This window comes from Bos indicus x Bos taurus, chromosome 1 (assembly GCF_003369695.1).
Source record: "Bos indicus x Bos taurus breed Angus x Brahman F1 hybrid chromosome 1, Bos_hybrid_MaternalHap_v2.0, whole genome shotgun sequence".
Classification (NCBI taxonomy): Eukaryota; Metazoa; Chordata; class Mammalia; order Artiodactyla; family Bovidae; genus Bos; species Bos indicus x Bos taurus.
In genome coordinates this window covers 58,279,132-58,298,736 of record NC_040076.1, presented here as the reverse complement: position 1 = coordinate 58,298,736, position 19,605 = coordinate 58,279,132, and the positions used below count along the sequence as shown (strand labels likewise).

The following is a 19,605-nucleotide window of genomic DNA, read 5'->3' as shown; positions in this document are numbered from 1 at the left end:
TTAACTGTATAATTATAATCAGAATGCTAAGTATCTGTCCTTAAAGATCCCAATTTCCTCTTTCTCTAATATTATTTTCAAAAAAATAACAACCCTCTCACTCTAAGTAATTCAAATAGTTTTGGTGCACATTTCTACATGCAAACACAGTAAAATTCAATATGCTAGCATTTTGCAGTCCAAAAGTCTTAATGGCTTGTACCTAGCTAATCAAAAATGATCTGGAGAGTCTCAGTGATTAGTATCTGTGGCAGCTCATGCCACAATCTCAGAAGCGGATTTTTAAGGCAGTTTTGGGCAACAGATTGGAATAAGATACAGTGAAAAAATAAAGAGTAAATTAACTTGGTACATTAGTCATAAAAGACTAGACTACTGTATCAATAAGCAAACCTCAAAGTCTCAGTGCTTACAAGAACAAGGGTTTATGTCTTGTTTAAATATAAATGAACAATGTGGGTTGGCAAAAGCCTTAGCTCCACACTGTCCTAACATAGGGACATATGCTAATAAGGGCTCCACCATCCTAGGACAGGAAGATGGCAAATAGTGTACCAACTCTAAGGGCTCCCCTCTAGAAACGACACACGTCATTTTTCACGTCATTTTGTTCACATTTCACAGTATTAGAACATAAACCAAGATAGAATATATTTCAGCCATATCTCAACAAATTAAGAGAAGTGAAATTATATAGATTGTGTTTCACCACAATGAAATCAACCTACAGATCAATAACAGGAAGAGAGCACAAAAATCTTCAAACATTTGGATACTAAAAAACATATATCTAAATAATCCACGGATAAAAGAGAAAGCCTCAAGGGATATAAAAAAGTATACTGAACTGAATGAAAATGAAAATACAATATATCAACATCTGTGGGTCACAATGAAAGCTAAGAAACAAATTTATAGCACTAAATGCATACATTAGGAAAGAAGAAAAGTAATAATCTCATTGTCCAACTCAAAAACTTAGAAGAGGAAGAGCAAAATAAACCCAACATGAGCAAAAAAGTATTATATATAATAAAGATTACATATAGAACAGAAATCGATGAAACAGAAACACAAAAACAATTAGAATATCAATGAAAAAAGATGATTATTTTTAAATTATCAGTGAAACTAGAAAACCTCTAAAAAAACTGACAAAGGAAAAAAAAAAAAAAAAAGCCTGGCGCAAGGGGCTACTGTCAATCCTCTCAAACCCTGCTGCTGGGGAATTCTCTGGCAGTTCAGTGGTTAAAATTTCAAGCTTTCACTGCCAAGGTTGTGGGTTCAATCCCTGGTCCAGGAACTAAGATCCCACAAGCCACACAACCAAGGAGGCTGCCTTATATAGTTCACCCCAAAACAATTAAAATAGTAACATCAATGATCATTGATCACAGATCACCATAACAAATATAATATTGAAAAAGTTCCAAACTGTGACACAGAAACACAAAGTGAGCAAATGTTGTTGGAAAAATGATACTGATAGGCTTGCTCAACATAGGGTTCGTACAAAACTTCAATTTGTAAAAAATGTAGTATCTGTGAAATGCAAACAAGTAAAATGCAATAAAACAAGGTATGGCTATATTCTAAAATTCAGATTTACACAAAAGGGCCCTTTTCATGATAAAAACCCTCAGTGAGGAGGCAAGAATGCAGAGAAACTGTGTCTCTCACACTTTGCTAGTGGGAATGTACAATGGTATAGCACTCTAGAAAAGCTTGGCAGTTCTGTAAAACTAAACATGCAACTATCAGATGACCCAGCAACTGCACTCCTGGGCATATAGCCCAGAGGAAAACGTATGTTCACACAAACACCTGTACATCAATGTTTACAGCAGCTGTATTTATCATAATCAAAAACTGGAAACAGCCCAGGTATTCTTCAATGGATGAATGGTGAATTCATCCATACCATGGAATGTTACTTGGCATTAAAAAGGAATGAACTATTGGTACAGAAAACAAAATGAATGGATCTCCAGGGAAATATGATGAGTGAAAACAGCCAACATAAAGTGTTACATAACTATACTATTCCCTTTATATAATATTTTTGAAATGACACAATTACAGAAATAGAAAACAAATTAGCAGTTGCCAGGGGTTAAGTAGGGGCAAGGGGAAGAAAGAAAATGGTTGTGTCTATAAAAGGGTTGTAACCTATAAAAAAAAGATGTTTCTAGTGATAGAAATGTTCTAAAACTTGACCTTATCACTATCAATATGCTAGCTATGACACTGTACTACAGTTTTGCAGGATGTTACCATTAGGGAAAACTTTTTAAAGCGTACAGAATCTCTCATTATTTCTTAGAACCATGTGAATCTTAAGTTATCTTGGGACTTTTCTGGTGGTCCAGTGGCTAAGGCTTGACCTTCCAGTGCAGAGGGTGTGGGTTCAAGCTCTTCATTCAGGGAATGAAGGTCCCTGAAGTGCAGCCAAAAAAAAAATTTTTTTAATGGAAAAATAGTATTTATCTCAAACTACAAGTGGAAAAAAAAAGAGGAAAAAAAGGAAAAGTTAGTAGGGATAGAACGAAGGTGTTAATTCTACATAAGAGGAGGAAATGTTTAAAGTACTTATAATGCTGGTTCAGATGTCAATGGGCTTCCCTGGTGGCTCAGACAGTAAAGAATCTGCCTGCAATGCAGAAGACCTGGGTTCAATCCCTGGGTCGGGAAGAACCCCTTGGAGAAGGGAATGGCTATCCACTCCAGCAATCTTGCCTGGAGAATGCCATGGACAGAGGAGTCAGGTGGGCTACAGCCCTTAGAGTTGCAAAGAGTTGGACATGACTGAATGACTAACACTTTCACACACTTTTTTCCAGATGTCAATACTCCATACCCTTATTTTTACTGACTATCTTTAGGTCATTTTACTACTTTACTACTTATTACTAAGTAACATCTTGAGCAGAGAAATAATGCAATTAAAATAATGTCATGACTGAGAAAAGTATGACTACAGTCATAGAAGCTCACTCTGGTACTTTGACATGAAGTTTTTGAAGGACTAACATGCTATTTATTGAATCTCTTTCTGCTCACTCATAAAGTATTAAATCCAAGTCCCAAAACTTTATGAAAGATGAACTACAGTAAATCCCAGTTTCTCCCACCAACCCAAGCCCAAGTTTAGACAGATAAGCTTCCTTGTCTTCAACCTGCCCTTCCACAGAGGGTAAAACTCTTCAAGAGACATGGCTTTATAAAGAGTTCTCAGTTCTAATTTCTACAAATCAGAAAGGCACCATCCTCTATCCCAGTGTGGCCATTAAACCTTTGGCTACTGAGACTAATAAACTCCTCAGGGCTGCCTTGGCATACATTCATATGCTCACAAATCTGATAATCAGTTCCCTCTTCTCCTTTAGCCCATAGGTATTTCCCTTGCTACCTGTGAGCCCAGAAAAGCATTTGATTACAAATATGTTTGTAACATTTCATCCAGAATTTCTAGGTACTTTGTAGCAAAAGAGCTTTTAAGTTAGATAGTCCTCTCTCCATACTGTCAAAAGTGTTAGTTCCTATTCTTTATAATTAAGTCTAAAAGTGTTCAGAGACATAGATATTTCAAACAATATCTTCAATTAAAATTTTTAATTTCCTAAAATATGCTTTAATGCAACAGAAATTGGAAAATTAGTTTAATCTTTTCAATTTCCAAAGTGAAAATCCAAAATATCATTTTAGCTTGAAAAAAAGTCAAGATATGTTGTAAAGGACAATGTATTATAGGAAGCCTCTTCTCCAAAGTTGCCAGAGTATGTTATAAACATACTAATTAATCCTCTTGGGCATTTTAAAACAATTTTTACAGGGAAGCATTAATTAATCATCATGATGTACATATAGACCAGGACTGTGGCAAGTTTCATCCCCCACAAGTGGAAAAGTTCACCTGTGAATAACAATACTATGATCACACCATAAGTCAAGGACAAAGCACACAAGAAAGACTTCGATTTCCTGTACAATCAGAAAAACTAGACCATGACCTAGAAAAAAATCAAATCCAAATATTTTTACTAAAACATAGGGGAAGGCAATGGCACCCCACTCCAGTACTCTTGCCTGGAAAATGCCATGGACGGAGGAGCCTGGTGGGCTGCAGTCCATGGGGTCACTAAGAGCCGGACACAACTGAGCAACTTCACTTTCACTTTTCCCTTTCATGCATTGGAGAAGAAAATGGCAACCCACTCCAGTGTTCTTGCCTGGAGAATCCCAGGGACGGGGGAGCCTGGTGGGCTGCCGTCTATGGGGTTGCACAGAGTCGGACACGACTGAAGTGACTTAGCAGCAGCAGCAGCAGCAGGCATACTATTTATTTGTACATAGGCTTCCCTGTGGCTCAGTGGTAAAGAATCTGCCTGTGATGCAGGAGACAAAGAGACACAGGTTTCATCCCTGGGTCAGAAAGAGCCCCTGGAAGAGGGCATGGCAACCCACTCTAGTATTCTTGCCTAGAGAATCCCACAGATAGAGGGGCCTGGCAGGCTATAGTCCGTGGGGCCTCAAAGTGTCAGACAAAACTGAAGCAGCTCAGCATGCATGCATATACAAGTGACAAATATTTTTATTTTTTTCATTTCTGTCTTTATTTATATTTAACTACGTTTCCATTTTAGACAGCACTATAAAAAGTGAAGAAATTGATTGTCAAGTTCATGCTTTCTCCTACTTCCTTGCTTGGTTTACATGCACCTTGCCTTTTTTACCCCCTAAGTCCCTTATGATTTTTTTTTTTTCACTTTACAATATTGTATTGGTTTTGCCATACATCAACATGTATCCGCCACGGGTGTACACATGTTCCCCATCCTGAACCCCCCTCCCACCTCCCTCCCCATATCATCCCTCTGGGTCATCCCAGTGCACCAGCCCCAAGCTTCCTGTATCCTCATTCGAACCTGGACTGGCGATTCGTTTCTTATATGATATTATACATGTTTTAATGCCATTCTCCCAAATCATTCCCCCACCCCCACAGAGTCCAAAAGATTGTTCTATACACCTTTGTCTCTTTTGCTGTCTCACATACAGGGTTTTCGTTACCATCTTTCTAAATTCCATATATATGCATTAGTATACTGTATTGGTGTTTTTCTTTCTGGCTTACTTCACTCTGTATAATAGGCTCCAGTTTCATCCACCTCATTAGAACTGATTCAAATGTATTCTTTTTAATGGCTGAGTAATATTCCATTGTGTATATGTACCAAGCTTTCTTATCCATTCATCTGCTGATGGACATCTAGGTTGCTTCCATGTCCTGGCTATTATAAACAGTGCTGCGATGAACATTGGGGTACACGTGTCTCTTTCAATTCTGGTTTCCTCGGTGTGTATGCCCAGCAGTGGGATTGCTGGGTCATATGGCAGTTCTATTTCCAGTTTTTTAAGGAATCTCCACACTGTTCTCCATAGTGGCTATACTAGTTTGAATTCCCACCAACAGTGTGAGAGGGTTCCCTTTTCTCCACATCCTCTCCAGCATTTACTGCTTGTAGACTTTTGGATCGCTGCCATTCTGACTGGTGTGAAATGGTACCTCATTGTGGTTTTGATTTGCATTTCTCTGATAATGAGTGATGTTGAGCATCTTTTCATGTGTTTGTTAGCCATCTGTATGTCTTCTTTAGAGAAATGTCTGTTTAGTTCTTTGGCCCATTTTTTGATTGGGTCGTTTATTTTTCTGGAGTTGAGCTGTAGGAGTTGCTTGTATATTTTTGAGATTAGTTGTTTGTCAGTTGCTTCATTTGCTATTATTTTCTCCCATTCTGAAGGCTCTTTTCACCTTGCTTATAGTTTCTTTTGTTGTGCAGAAGCTTTTAATTTTAATTATATCCCATTTGTTTATAAAATTGACAAACCATTAGCCAGACTCATCAAGACACAAAGGGAGAAAAATAAAATCAATAAAATTAGAAATGAAAATGGAGAGATCACAATAGACAACACACAAACACAAAGGATCATAAGAGACTACTATCAGCAATTATATGCCAATAAAATGGACAACGTGGAAGAAATAGACAAATTCTTAGAAAAGTACAACTTTCCAAAACTGAACCAGGAAGAAATAGAAAATCTTAACAGACCCATCACAAGCACGGACAAATATTTTTAAATGCAAACTTAATAGTAATGAAATACCAAGGTACAAAAGACTGCTTAATATTATAGTAAGTACTTAACCCAAAGCATTAATACTTGTATTAAAAAAAAATCCAGTAAAGGATGTCATCTTATAAACCTACATAACAGAAAATTTCTTTCTCTACTCCCAATAGCTGCGAGCTCTGCATCACTAAGAGGTTTTACTAAATAAATGTTTCTGCTGCAGAGCTCTGTATGCTTTTCCTCTGGGACCTAATCCATGGGGAATACATCATTACTTTCGTCAGGAAAGAAAATAAGGGTTTTGACTTGGGTTTTTTCTTTCCTTTGGCTATATTTCTAAGAATTTTTAAAAATAGTTTCATTTATTTCTTCTTTTGGCTATGCTGGGTCTTCGCTGCTATGTGGGCTTTTCTCTAGTTGTGGAGAGTGAGGGCTACTCTCTGGTTGCAGTGTGCAGGTTTCTCATTGTGGCGGCTTCTCTTATTGCAGAGCACAGGTTCTAGGACACATGGGCTCAGTAATTGTGGCTCTCAGGCTCTAGAGCACAGGCTCAACAGTTGTGGTGCGTGGTCACAGTTGTTGCTCTGTGGCATGTGAGACCTTCCTGGACCAGGGATTGAAACCATCTCTGCTGCACTGGCAGGTAGCTTCTTTACCACTGAGCCACCAGGGAAGCCCTTTGCTATGTATTTTTCCTGTTAAAGGGCAAAGCACAAATATTTACTTGCTATTAACTTCATTTTAAATTTAATTTCTTCATTTCACATAATTTTTACTGTTACATTAGGATTTAAAAATTAATGATAAAACTCATCCCCCATATACTAGGATTAAATACTTTCATTTTAAAATAAAAAAAATTAAACAAATAAAACAAGATTCCTATGTTTGTAAGATGGAAATCAAAAATTGGTAGCTGGTGATTTCATCTATTGCTGTGGTGATTTAAAGTCCTATTATCAGAAAGACACTTAATAGCCAGATTGTTAAGTAGCATAAGAACAGATAGATAGGGCCTAAAAGAAATCAACCTGGGGCTGGGGAAGGGGAGACAATAAACTTTGGTTCACTTTAGTGTATCCTCTCATTTTCACCATTTTTTTTCTTTTGGTGTGGGGAAGCAGCAAGACAATTTTCCAATATGACAAATACTACGTCTCCTTATCTAGAACTTTTCAGTCTTTTTACCACTGGGACAATGTTAAGGGAAGGTGTTCCCCATGTAACATACTTTCTTTCAGGACTGTAAATTATGAGCGCTTGCTAGCCATAACCCTCTTCCGTGATTCAACACACACTCTTTCGTGATTGAAGACATAGCTGCAATGCTATGGCCCGATGTCTAATTTTACAAGTGAAGCACCTGAGGCCAAACAGGTTAAGCAACATAGTCAAGAGCACTACACAGTGAGATCACCAGGGGCAGAGCACACAATCCACCCGAGGTGTTTTCTTCCTCATCTCCAATCTGTTCAACTGTATCATGTTACTCTCTAAACTCACTTCAGTTAGCACGCCAAGTTTCCACTGCAGGGGGCACAGGTTTGATCCCTGGTTGGGAAACTAAGAAACCACATGCCGTAGCTTGCCCCAAACCCCGCCCCCCCAATTTTTTTCAATAAGGTAAAACTAAACATAAAATCAGTACAGTTAGATCAACACAGGTAGTCAGGCCAGAATACACGAGGTATTCCACATGAGTGAATGTTTCAGATTCCTGGGGCTTAACTCTCTACCTACCGAAACTTTATAGAGCAAACAATCTTCTTTGGCAGAAACTTTCCCAAAGTGAAAAGGCCCAAATCTAGATTCCTCAGATGTTCTGGTGAAAGAGTTCTGTGCTCGCGCTCAGTCACTTCAGTCATGTCCGACTCTTTGCAACGCCAGTGGACTGTAGCCCACCAGGCTCCTCTGTCCACGGGATTCTCCAGGCAGGAATTCTGGAGTGGGTTGTCGTTCCCTTCTCCAGGGGATCTTCCTGACCCAGGGGTTGAACCTGTGTCTCCTGCGTCTCCTGTACTGCAGGCAGATTCTTTACAACTGAGCCACTGAGGAAGCTCAGACACTCTTCTAATTCTTTGCTAACTACCAGGTCATGTGCCTCATGAATATTTTCCTGTTACGCTCTTGGTCTTCCTTGTGTTAATTCTGGATCCCTCAGTGAACCTCGCCATCTTACTGCCCTCATTCTGATAGGGACAGAGTAAAGGGACAAAGTAGGTGATTAAAACATTAATCCCACTAGGGGATTGTAAGTAGGAAAAACATGGGAGACCCTTTAAGTTAATGATTACTCAGGAAAGCAGGTCTGCTTAACCACAAAACCAAGCAGGCTTGTTTGGCAACAAGACAATGCAACGGAAGCATGAGACAAGCCCCAAACAATAAAACCATGACAGCATGAGACCCACATCCTGCTCAGTGAGCTCAGTAAGTCAAGACATGCTCTCTGCACACATACTACTAGGAAACAATAATTTGTTGACCTAGCTTTACCATGTAGGGACAGAAAAACTCCCCTGCCCAACCTGGAGGAGGAGCTGATGACGGAAGTATGACGTCCATTCAAGAATGACATTCAAGTAAGTTCTCGAGGTGGCACCCTCTCGCCCGCCTGCCTATAAGCTTCACAAGTGTTCCTAGTCTAATAAATCACTTCTTATCTATCACTTTGCCTCTCACTGAATTATTTCTGCACTGAGACATAAAGGACTGGAGCTCTTCAGAGTCCCCACCCCCACGCCACCCAAAGCACCACCCAATGGTTTCACATTTCAATTCAACCCCTACTTTATTGCCAGGAGAACATGAAAATGGCAACATGAAGTGAGTGGTGGAAGCATATGGATTTAAAATGGCAGAGGGGAAAAAATGTATTATTTATTTTCCAGACGTCTTAACCTTCATTTTGAACAGTTACAGTGCTATATTAGAGTCAATGATCTGCACAGACCTTTGGCTGTCACATTGAGAGGCTCAGGTTCCTAAACTCCCTGAGTGACTCCTGTCATCTCTTGTTATCACCAAATAATTCAGGTCTCAAATAATCTATTCAACTACCCAATGGGAATCTTCTTATTTAGGCTTATAAAGAAAAATCAATAATAAAGAAATCCCATATGAAGGCTTAGGGACTCTCCTCTTACAAGATCCATCAGTGTGAACTCTCATTTAGGTATTCAGGTTCTTTTTTGTTTCTATTTGCTTATAAGTTGTTGACAGTTCTGGTTTCTGGATAGATGACCTTTGGAAAGGTCAGTAAAACTTCTGAGATGTCATTTGTCATTGTTTAGTCACTAAGTTGTGTCCTACTCTTTGTGACCATGGACTGTAGCACACTAGGCTCCGCCATCCTCTACTATCTCCTGGAGTTTCTTCAAATTCATGTCCATTGAGTCAGTAATGCTATCTAGCCATCTCATCCTCTGCCATCCCCTTCTCCTTTTGTCTTCAGTCTTTCCCAGCATCAGGGTCTTTTCCAATGAGTCGGCTCTTCATATCAGGTGGCCAAAGTATTGGAGCTTCAGCTTCACTATCAGTCCTTTCAATGAATATTCAGGGTTGATTTCCTCTAGAATTGACTGGTTTGATCTCCGTGCTATCCAGGGGACTCTCTCAATAGTCTTCTCCAGAACCACAGTTCAAAAGCATCAATTTTTTGGCGCCTTCTTTTGGTCCACCCTCACATCCATACATGACTGGAAAAACTTTAATTTTGACTATATGGATCTTCATCAGCAAAGTGATGTCTCTGCTTCTTAATACATTGTCTAGGTCTGTCATAGTTAGAAAGTTCAGTTTTAAGCCAGCTTTTCCACTCTACTCTTTCACCTTCATCAAGAGGCTCTTTAGTTTCTCTTACCTCTCTTGGCATTAGAGTTGTATCAACTGAGGTTGTTGATGTAACTCCCATCAATCTTGATTCCAGCTTGTGATTCCTCCAGCCTGGCATTTCATATGATGTACTTGGCATAGAAGTTAAATAAGCAAGGTGACAATATACAGCCTTGTCTTACTCCTTTCCCAATTTTGAACCAGTCCACTGTTTCATGTCCAGTTCTAACTGTTGCTTCTTGACCTGCATACAGGTTTCTCAGGAGACAGGTAAGGTGATCAAATTTTCCACAGTTTATTGTGATGCACACAGTCAAAGGCTTTAGCATCGTCAATGAAGCAGAAGCAGATATTTTTCTGGAATTCCCTTGCTTTGTCTATGATCCAATGAATGTTGGCAATTTGATTTCTGGTTCTTCTGCGTCTTTGAAACCCAGCTTGTATATCTGGAAGTTCTCAGCAGATATACCACTGAAGCCTAGCTTGAAGGATTTTATGTATAACCTTGCTAACATGTGAACTGAGTACAATTGTATGGTAGTTTAAACATTCTTTGGCATTGCCCTTCTTTGGGATTGGAATCAAAACTTATCTTTTCCAGTCCTGTGGCCACTGCTGAGTTTTCCAAATCTGCAGACATACTGAGTGCAGCACTTTAACAGCATCATCTTTTAGGATTTTAAATAGCTCAGCTAGAATTCTGTTTGCTTCTTATGATGGTTCTGGTTTCTGGAAAAGTGACCTTTGGAAAGGTCAGTAAAATTTATGAGATGTTATATTTGTCTCTAAATCTATTTCATGTGAATTCATATAAAAATTCCTCAAAGTGTTCACAATCATCACAGAGACTTAAATTGGGCCAAAGTGGACATTCAGCACTAAATCAGTGCTTCTAAAACTTGAATGTACATACAAATCACCTGGAAATCTTGTAAAAATGACAATTCTGTTCCAGTAAGTGCAAGGTTGGGCCCATGACTCTGCATTTCTAATCAAGTGTTGCCAAGTCTGCTGGGTCAATATACCAACGAGTAGTAAAGCTCAGAACAAAGCTCTATTTCTCTCTTTCCTTCTATTTCTAAATCCTCTCATTCATTTGCTTTTTTCTTTTCTTGCTTTACCCTTTTTGATGCTTTAGGTCTGTCATGGTAACTATTTAGCCCTTGGAGTTATAAAGGCTTTCCAAACAATAACGTAAGCTATAAAACCCAATGCAGAAAGGAAAAAATACTACAACAGTCAAACTTTCTCAAAATGTGATCAAAACAATGTAATCAACATAGAGGACATATTTTTTTAGGTTGTGCACTTATTTGTATATTTCTTAGCAACCAAATATTTTCCTTAGGGATATGGTTCAAAAAATCTTAAGTTTTCCAATAGGAAGGAAGAATGTGTTATTAATGTTAAGATTCAACAGCATTCAATAAATGAGCTGCTAATTATGAACAGAATGATGGTGCTTAAACTGATCCTTATACCTATTAATATCTTTTTTAGTCTACTCTAAACTTATGAGAAATTCTGCTCCCAAGTATGCCTGATCAAGAGATGAGCTTTCTTAATGAACTACTATTGAAACTATATATGGCTTAGAATCTTATATAAATTTCACTTCCAGTGGCATTACACCAGATTGTATCAAATGGCTCATAACTGTCATAGGATTTAGCATGAGTCCGTTAAAATAATAACTGCAAGCATTCACATGGTAATAGAAATGTTGTTCTTACAAAAGACTGCGCTCCTAATCAAGAAGCAGGAATCTCATTTCACAGTAGGGAAACCTGAAGCATATCCAGGATATGCAACCAGGTGAGCACCGTGCAAACAGAATATGAAACTTCCAGTTTTAAAACCTATCTTAAAATCATTATACACTACAGGCCAAATATTGTTAAACTTCCTTTTAGGTTCAGGATCCAATTCTTTCAATCAAATTTATGTAAAATGGCTGGCTTCTCAGTAACACTGAGAACTATAGTTTCTGTGTAATATTAGTCTCTTGCCAATATAAGGAGCAACAATGTAAGTGGAATCCATTTCTGTGGTGCAGATTTCTCCCAGGGAAACTGAAGCAGGTGGTTCCAACTCCATCAAACCAGACAACAGTGCCTTCTAGTGGCAAAGCAGAGTATAATCAGAAATGTCTTTGGGGCTCTAGATTAAAACTCAAATATCTAAAATGTAGAAGCTAATAAGAAAATATTATAAATACTATAAGAATGGCTACGGACAAAGAAATCTTGCATTTAAGGTTAAAATGAAGATATAATAAAGAAAATAAATTACCCAAAAGCTCCAGTCACCACTCCAATTATATAGATTAGGCCCTGTTTTTTAGCTGACACTATATCCCTCTCATCCACAAGTGGAGTAGGATTTTCCTCTAATTCTTCCTTAACTCAGCGGCAAAGCTTGAATTCCTTTCATTTCTTACCTGGAAATAAGTATCAAACAATTTAAATTACGTACTGAGAAATGCTCATTTTAAAAAGAAAACAATAAATGCTCAAAATACACAGATTATTGTGAAAAGGACAATATTTATGATTTTAGAAAACAGTAATTAATATGTTTTTGCTTCTGCAGTTCATGTATTCATACACACATCATATATTTTCCAATTACTACTATTTATTAGGTAATTTAGTTTCTACTGGAGATTCAAAAATGAGTAAAACACAAAGTACTTAGCCTCCAGAAGTTCAGTCAGCTACAGTAACAATTAGACAGTAAAAATAATAATAATAATAATAATAATGAATACAATGTAATGAGGGTAACCATTGGTTCAACCTCTTTGGAGAATAATTTGCAATGCAACTGGTTTGAAATGGGTATAGATGTACTACAATTCATCAATTTAATGTGCACATGAGGTCAACAATGTTTCTAATACAAAGAAAGTGGAAACAACCTTACTGCCCATTGGTAAGGAAACTGGTAAATTAACTCTGATTTATACCAACAGTGAAAGAACTAAATGAATCCAGTATCTCAACCAGGCACTACCCTCAATATAGAGTGCTTATGGGCACACGCTACTCATGTCCTACTCTTTTGCGACCCCATGGACTATAGACTGCCAGGCTCCTCTGTCCATGGGATTTTCCAGGCGAGAATACTGGAGTGGATTGTCATTTCCAACTCCAGGGTATCTTCCCAACTCAGGGATTGAACCGGTGTCTCCTGCATCTCCTGCATTGGCAGACAGATTCTTTACCACCACCAGTACCACCTCAGTGCTTAGGGAAAAGATTATATCCAGTACAAGATATGGGCCCATGAGGTGGTCACTCATGAAAGTAGTCACTATGGAGCTAAAAAAGAGAGAAAAGGGAGGTGAAGTGGCATCTGTTATAAGAGCACAAAGCTCACCAGGACTCTTAAATACCACTGCCACTACTGCAGCCACAACCTATGCCTCTTTGAACAAAAATGCTGATCCTCAGGGTTACAGGGAAAAGCACCCACAGAACCCACATAGCACAGCAAAGGGTAATTCAAACTCAACTTATGTGGGTGGGAGGGAGGCAGAAGAGAGAGTGGATACATGTATACATATAGCTGATTCACCCTGTTGTACAGCAGAAACTAGCAAAACTAATACAACATTGTAAAGCAATTATACTCCTATTTTTAAAAAACAAAATGAGCTCTGACTTAAAAAATAATAAACTTAAGCTTGAGTTTCCTAAGTTCTATGAAGTAAACACTGCCATGGGTGAAGCCCCAAACCCTGGTGATACTGATTTGAGGTTCTCTGGAGGAAGAAACTTATAAATATAAATAGAGAGGACCCCCTCTACCCAAAGTACATTCACTAACCACCAAAAAAAGAGAGAGAAAGAGAGAAACACAGATGTATACAGGAAGAAGAAACAAGTACACAAAGTAATTGAAACAGAAGTCCACAATTTGACTTAGTTGGAAATCCAAAATGTATTAAAATAATTTCTACAATAAAATTCTACAGCATAGAGTTTTTAAATATATACAACTATTTTTTATTGAAACATAGTTAATTTGCATTATTGTGTCAGTTTCAGGTATAAGGCAAAATGATTCAGTTATATATCTATATTCTTTTTCAGATTCCTTTCCATTATTGGCTATTATAAAATACTGAATAAAGTTCCCTGTGTTACACTGTAGATCCTTTTTGTTTATCAATTTTATATATAGCAGTACGCATATGTTAATCCCAACCTTCTAATTTATCTCTTCCTACCTCCCCACCCTGCTCTCCCCTTTGGTAACCATAAAATTGTTTTCTATTTCTGTGAGTCTATTTCTGTTTTGTAAATAAATTTATTTTTTTTCTTTTAGATTCTACATATAAGTGACATTGTATGATTTTTGTCTTTTTCTGTCTGATTTCATTTAATATGATGATCTCTAGGTACACCCATGTTGCTGCAAATGGCATTATTTCATTCTTTTCCATGCCTGAGTAGTACATTGTATACATGTACCACTTCTTCCTTATCCATTTATCTGGACATTTAGGATGTTTCCGTGTCTTGGCTATTGTAAATAGTGCTGCTATGAACACTGGGGTGCATGTATCTTTTCGAATTAGAGTTTTCTCCAAATATATGCCCATGAGTGGGATTTACAGCATAGGTTTTGAATGAACTTCAACACCTGCTAAAATGCACTGACTGGCAAATCTTCATGGCTTTAGTCAATACTGGGCTCAAACTACAGTTATTCCTGAAGATTTACAGAACTAAATCTAAACAAGCTACTCTCTATAATCTTAGGGAAATACTCAACATAAAATGGGCAACAAATATGTATGTCTCACCTTAACTACCAGAACTACCTTGCCTAAATTCTCCCTGATCACAGAACACGTTGTCCTAAAATATCATGCAGTAGCAAAGGGTGCTCTGATCCAATGAGTAATAAATCTAAATCAAGTCTTTGGAGCTTGCAAAACGGCTTTTATAAAGGTGAGACCCTCTGGACTACCCTCAACTCTTGTTAAAACAGTTAACATAGCTCAATGTAAAATAAAACAAGGCCTTCAAAGATTGAGATTTATTATATAAGACCCAATTAGTGAAAGAGGAATTATCCTTATTATTTTTCTACTTAGCAGCCCAGTGTGGCCTGGTAAAGATGGAATGAAGAATAGTGCCTCACAGTTGATGAGTGTATCTCTGATGCTATGGTCCTACCCATGAAGGTCCCTCTATCCAATACTATTAAAGTTACTGACACCATCCAATCAGAAACTGATAAATATTCTGATGCTGCAAGTTTGATAAACATGTTCTGTTCAGTGACCTCTTGGTCACAGTTTGCCTTCCCCTCCAGGGGGTCACGATATACCTTTACCTGGCTTACATGCAGGGTATCTCGAAAGCCTTGCCACTCCATACAGCCTTTACAGGTAACTGTATCCAAGTCTCTCCCAGAGCACAGGATTGATGTTACATTCTCCTCTAAGGTCATTCTTTTGATACACTCCTTCAGGACATACAAATACTCATGAAAAGAAGATGGGTCATTGCTCCACACATAGTATAAGGCCTGCTACTTTGGTTAAATTCCTGAAAACTATTTGGTAAACCAAGGGCGACTCCATCCCTGATAATGTCAAGAAACAACATTAAAACAAGTCCAACAGGGAACTATGTTAAATATCCTGTGATAAATCATAATGGAAAAGAGTATTAAAAAATGAAACTGAATCACTTTGCTGTACAGCAGAAATTAACACAACACTGTAAATCAAGGATACATGAATAAAATAAGTTAAATTAAAAAAAAAAACACACAAATCCAACATCTTTTAGGTCCTTTTGGATTCTGGAGGTGATGTATTAGTTGTTCACAAATTCTACTTAAGCCTGTTTATGCTGTTACTTGCAGGTCGGTCCACCCTGAACAGGGCTCCCTCTCAAAAAAGATTCTGAAAGTTGTCAAAATTATAATATAACAGACATTCCCAGCAGTGCTACTTCCTCCCCCAAACCACCCCCAAACACACACACAAGCACATACACAGGCACACAAAGAATCCTTCACTGTAGATACTTTAGCAGCCTCTCTTCATGACTCCCGGAGTCTCTGAACCACTCATGATGCCTCTAAGCTGTCCACAGGCTTCTAATGCAACAATCTCCTTACCCCTACACAATATGTCATTTGAACAGCAATGACTGACAGCACACTGGACGCCCCTAGAAGCAGAGGCTCTTAAGCTCTGAACCTACCCACCACACCCAGCTGCCCATCCCGGCAGCAGGACCTTACAAGCTCAGCACAGCCACCATGTTGGTCTCCTTGTTGCAGGACAGAATCAAATCTGGGCCTCCCAACATATCTCACCTACTGGCAGGCATGGCCTCCCCTGTTCTCACTCCTTTGTCATTTGTCATGGGACAAGAAGAGGTCACCCCTCTCTCACACCCTTTGAATACCTGGAGACCAATTTGGATTCAACTGAGTGAAAAGCAGTAGGCACTCAACACTTTAAACTCCTATTGTTAGTCTGATGGACACACCTGCTGTTTGGTGGACAGCGTCAATACCCCTCCACAGGCTGGAGCTCACTGGAGACCACCGCTTTTCATCCTTTAACCAGGATGTCCCTGATGCAGGAAAGGACCCAGAGGTCAGCAAAACTGACTGAACTGCCCACAGTTATCTTAACCCTGAATGCTCCAGCCAACAACTGGCTTTATCTGCACATTTTTACAGACTCTTGGGCCATGCCTAACAGTGGCACCATTTGGAATAAGGAACTCTGGAACTCTCTTGTTTTCAGATACTCAAAATATAAATCAAGGTCACAAGTGTCGATACATATACTAAAGCCACAATAAAAGGCCTCGCCAGAACACTCTTTATCCCCATCAAGAGTTCCAGACATTCCTAACAGTGGCCAAGGTACTCATTTTATTCCTCAAAATACACATCACTGGACTCCTGAACAAGGTATTCAATGGCACTTTTATTTTCCTTACTGACTTCAGTCTCTAGGCCTCATACAAGAGCCAGGATGGCTTACTTAAGTTCAAAATTCAACTAAATGAAAAATGGTACATTTCAGTCATCAGTCAGACATCAAGTGTAAATTATAATGAGTCTCATTCAATCTTTTCATGTTTGCCTGAAGACAGTTTTAAACCTCACCCCTCCTTCTTCCTCCCTGTCTCTCAAATGCACAAGTTGGTAAAAAAAAAAGTCTGGGTGCCCTTTCTTTTGGTGTGGATGCCAGAGTCAAACAAAGCAACAATCTGTGCACAGGCAGGAACCCTTGACCCCACCCCCCAACTGCCACAAAAGCCCAGAGCCAGCCTCATTCCCTCGTCCTTCCAAGTCACCTTGGGTCTGCTTAAGAAGACTGTCCTGTTCTTCCCTCTTTGCTATGAACTATGTCCTTCACTAAGTAATAAGCCTTTATATATAAGTAATAAACCTCTTCATGGGGTGTGTGTGTCGGGTGTGTGTGTGTGTGTGCTCGTCAGTTTCCATCTCCAAATCAAATGTTAAGTAGGAGTCCATTCTGGCTTTACCGAGTAGCCACAATAGATAGAATCTTATCTAAGGTATCAGCTTCGAGGTCATTGGCAGTCAGTTAACCTCTCTAAGCTTCCCTGGTGGTTCAGATGGTAAAGAAACTGCCTGCAATGCAGGAGACCCCGGTTTGATCCCTGGGTCGGGAGGATCCCCTGGAGTAAGAAACGGCAATCCACTCCAGTATTCTTGCCTGTGAAATCCCATGGACAGAGGAGCCTGGCCGGCTACAGTCCATGGGATCACAAAGAGTCGGACACGACTGAGGGACTAACACTTTCACTTTCACCTAACTTCTCTAAATCTGCTTTCTCCACTCTACAGTCGGGGCAACAACTCTCTGTAGTCTAGACAATAAGCTCATTGAGAACAGGGATCATGCCTGTGTTGCTCACCATTTATGCCAAACACGCAGTACCTGGAACATTGTTTAATGAATGACTGTTTCTGCTACTGCTAAGTCACTTCAGTCGTGTCCGACTCTGCGACCCCATAGACAGCAGCCCACCAGGCTCTCCCGTCCCTGGGATTCTCCAGGCAAGAACACTGGAGTGGGTTGCCATTTCCTTCTCCAATGCATGAAAGTGAAAAGTGAAAGTGAAGTCGTTCAGTCATATCCGACTTTTCGCGACCCCATTGACTGCAGCCTACCAGGCTCCTCCGCCCATGGGATTTTCCAGGCAAGAGTACTGGAGTGGGGTGCCATCACCTTCTCCAGAATGACTGCTTGGGCTCATGAATATCTTACCTGGTCTATTTCACCGTAAGGTTCTGAGAATCAGTTGAAATACCAAGTCCACTCATTTGTTCATCCAACAATTATTGGAATGCCTCTACCGTTTTGTAAACTGTAAAATGCTCTCGATTAAAAGGTATTGCTCTAACTGTGATTCTGTTAAAGTAAAATACATACATACACACAACCAGTGTAAAAGCAATGAGGACAGTGTTCAGAAATGCAAGTACTCCTGCAACAAAAGTGGGATCTCACCCTTAAGATTAATCAGCAAGTCCTTCCGTTAATCAGATAAGGTAGTAAACAAATAACCAAGGTAGTTGAAACCGAAAACGTGGTTCACACCACACCGTGATTTAAACTATCTAGAGTTCTGAGCTGGAGAAGGCAATGGCACCCCACTCCAGTACTCTTGCCTGGAAAATCCCATGGACGGAGGAGTCTGGTAGGCTGCAGTCCATGGGGTCGCGAAAAGTCGGATATGACTGAACGACTTCACTTTCACTTTTCACTTTCATGCATTGGAGAAGGAAATGGCAACCCACTCCAGTGTTCTTGCCTGGAGAATCCCAGGGACGGGGGAGCCTGGTGGGCTGCCGTCTATGGGGTCGCACAGAGTCGGACACGACTGAAGCGACTTAGCAGCAGCAGCAGCAGCAGAGTGTTGAGCCCTTTAATCAAGAGTTGAGAGTTAAGGGAACGTCGTGAGGCTGGATCATCCTGATACGGGATCAGAATCACGACAGCGGGGCCTGAGGTTTGGAACAGGACATTTCAGGACCCAATGCCACACTCCACGCCCCCGAGAAGCCAGTCTTCTCCCCTAGAAAAGCAGACCTCCCCCATCGCCCAGAGGGAAAGGCTCCGGGAAGCACACGAAACCGTTTCCTCGGTAACAACTTTGCAAATTACTCCAATGAGCAACAAGAAAAAGAAAGGGGAAAAGAGGAAATAATTTTCACAATCTGAGAGGGTTTTAAAAACCTTCGCGAAGAGAACTGCCAGGTAAAGCACTCGCTTGGGAACTCGTCCCAGAACAGCGCCGCTTACCTGGCAGACAGTCAGGGCGCCTTCCATCGCGGATCCCTCCGCCGCCGAGTACCGCGCACGCGCGCCCCGCGGGGAGGGGGCGGCCAGGCGCGCGCCCCACGCCTTCTCCCGGCGCGCGCTCTGGGATCCCGGCCCGGGGAGTGTCGCACGCCAGCTCTCCGAGGGGCACCTTGGGTCTCCTCGGGGCGTCTGGCGCCCTCTGGGGGCCGCTCAGGACTCCCAGCTTCCACCCCCACTCCCGTCCCTCAGGATGTACTGTTGTTAGGCAGCAGGCTGAGTCAACCTTTGGGTGTCTTGAGCGTGACGGCGGC

General features: G+C 40.1%; 1 protein-coding gene across 2 annotated transcripts in view; it reads right to left on the bottom strand.

Moving 5' to 3' along the window:
* GRAMD1C (GRAM domain containing 1C) overlaps positions 1-19,393 on the bottom strand; it is a 99,421-nt gene extending 80,028 nt beyond the window's left edge. Inside the window, exons 1-2 of one of the 2 annotated variants that reach the window (XM_027523567.1) lie at positions 19,295-19,346; positions 12,265-12,412 (exon numbers count right to left, since the gene is read on the bottom strand). The gene's annotated coding sequence lies outside the window, so the exon portion shown is untranslated. Of the gene's footprint in view, positions 1-12,264; positions 12,413-19,294 lie in introns of both variants that reach the window. The other variant, XM_027523490.1, reaches the window with a different exon arrangement.
* Positions 19,394-19,605: the final 212 nt, after the last annotated feature.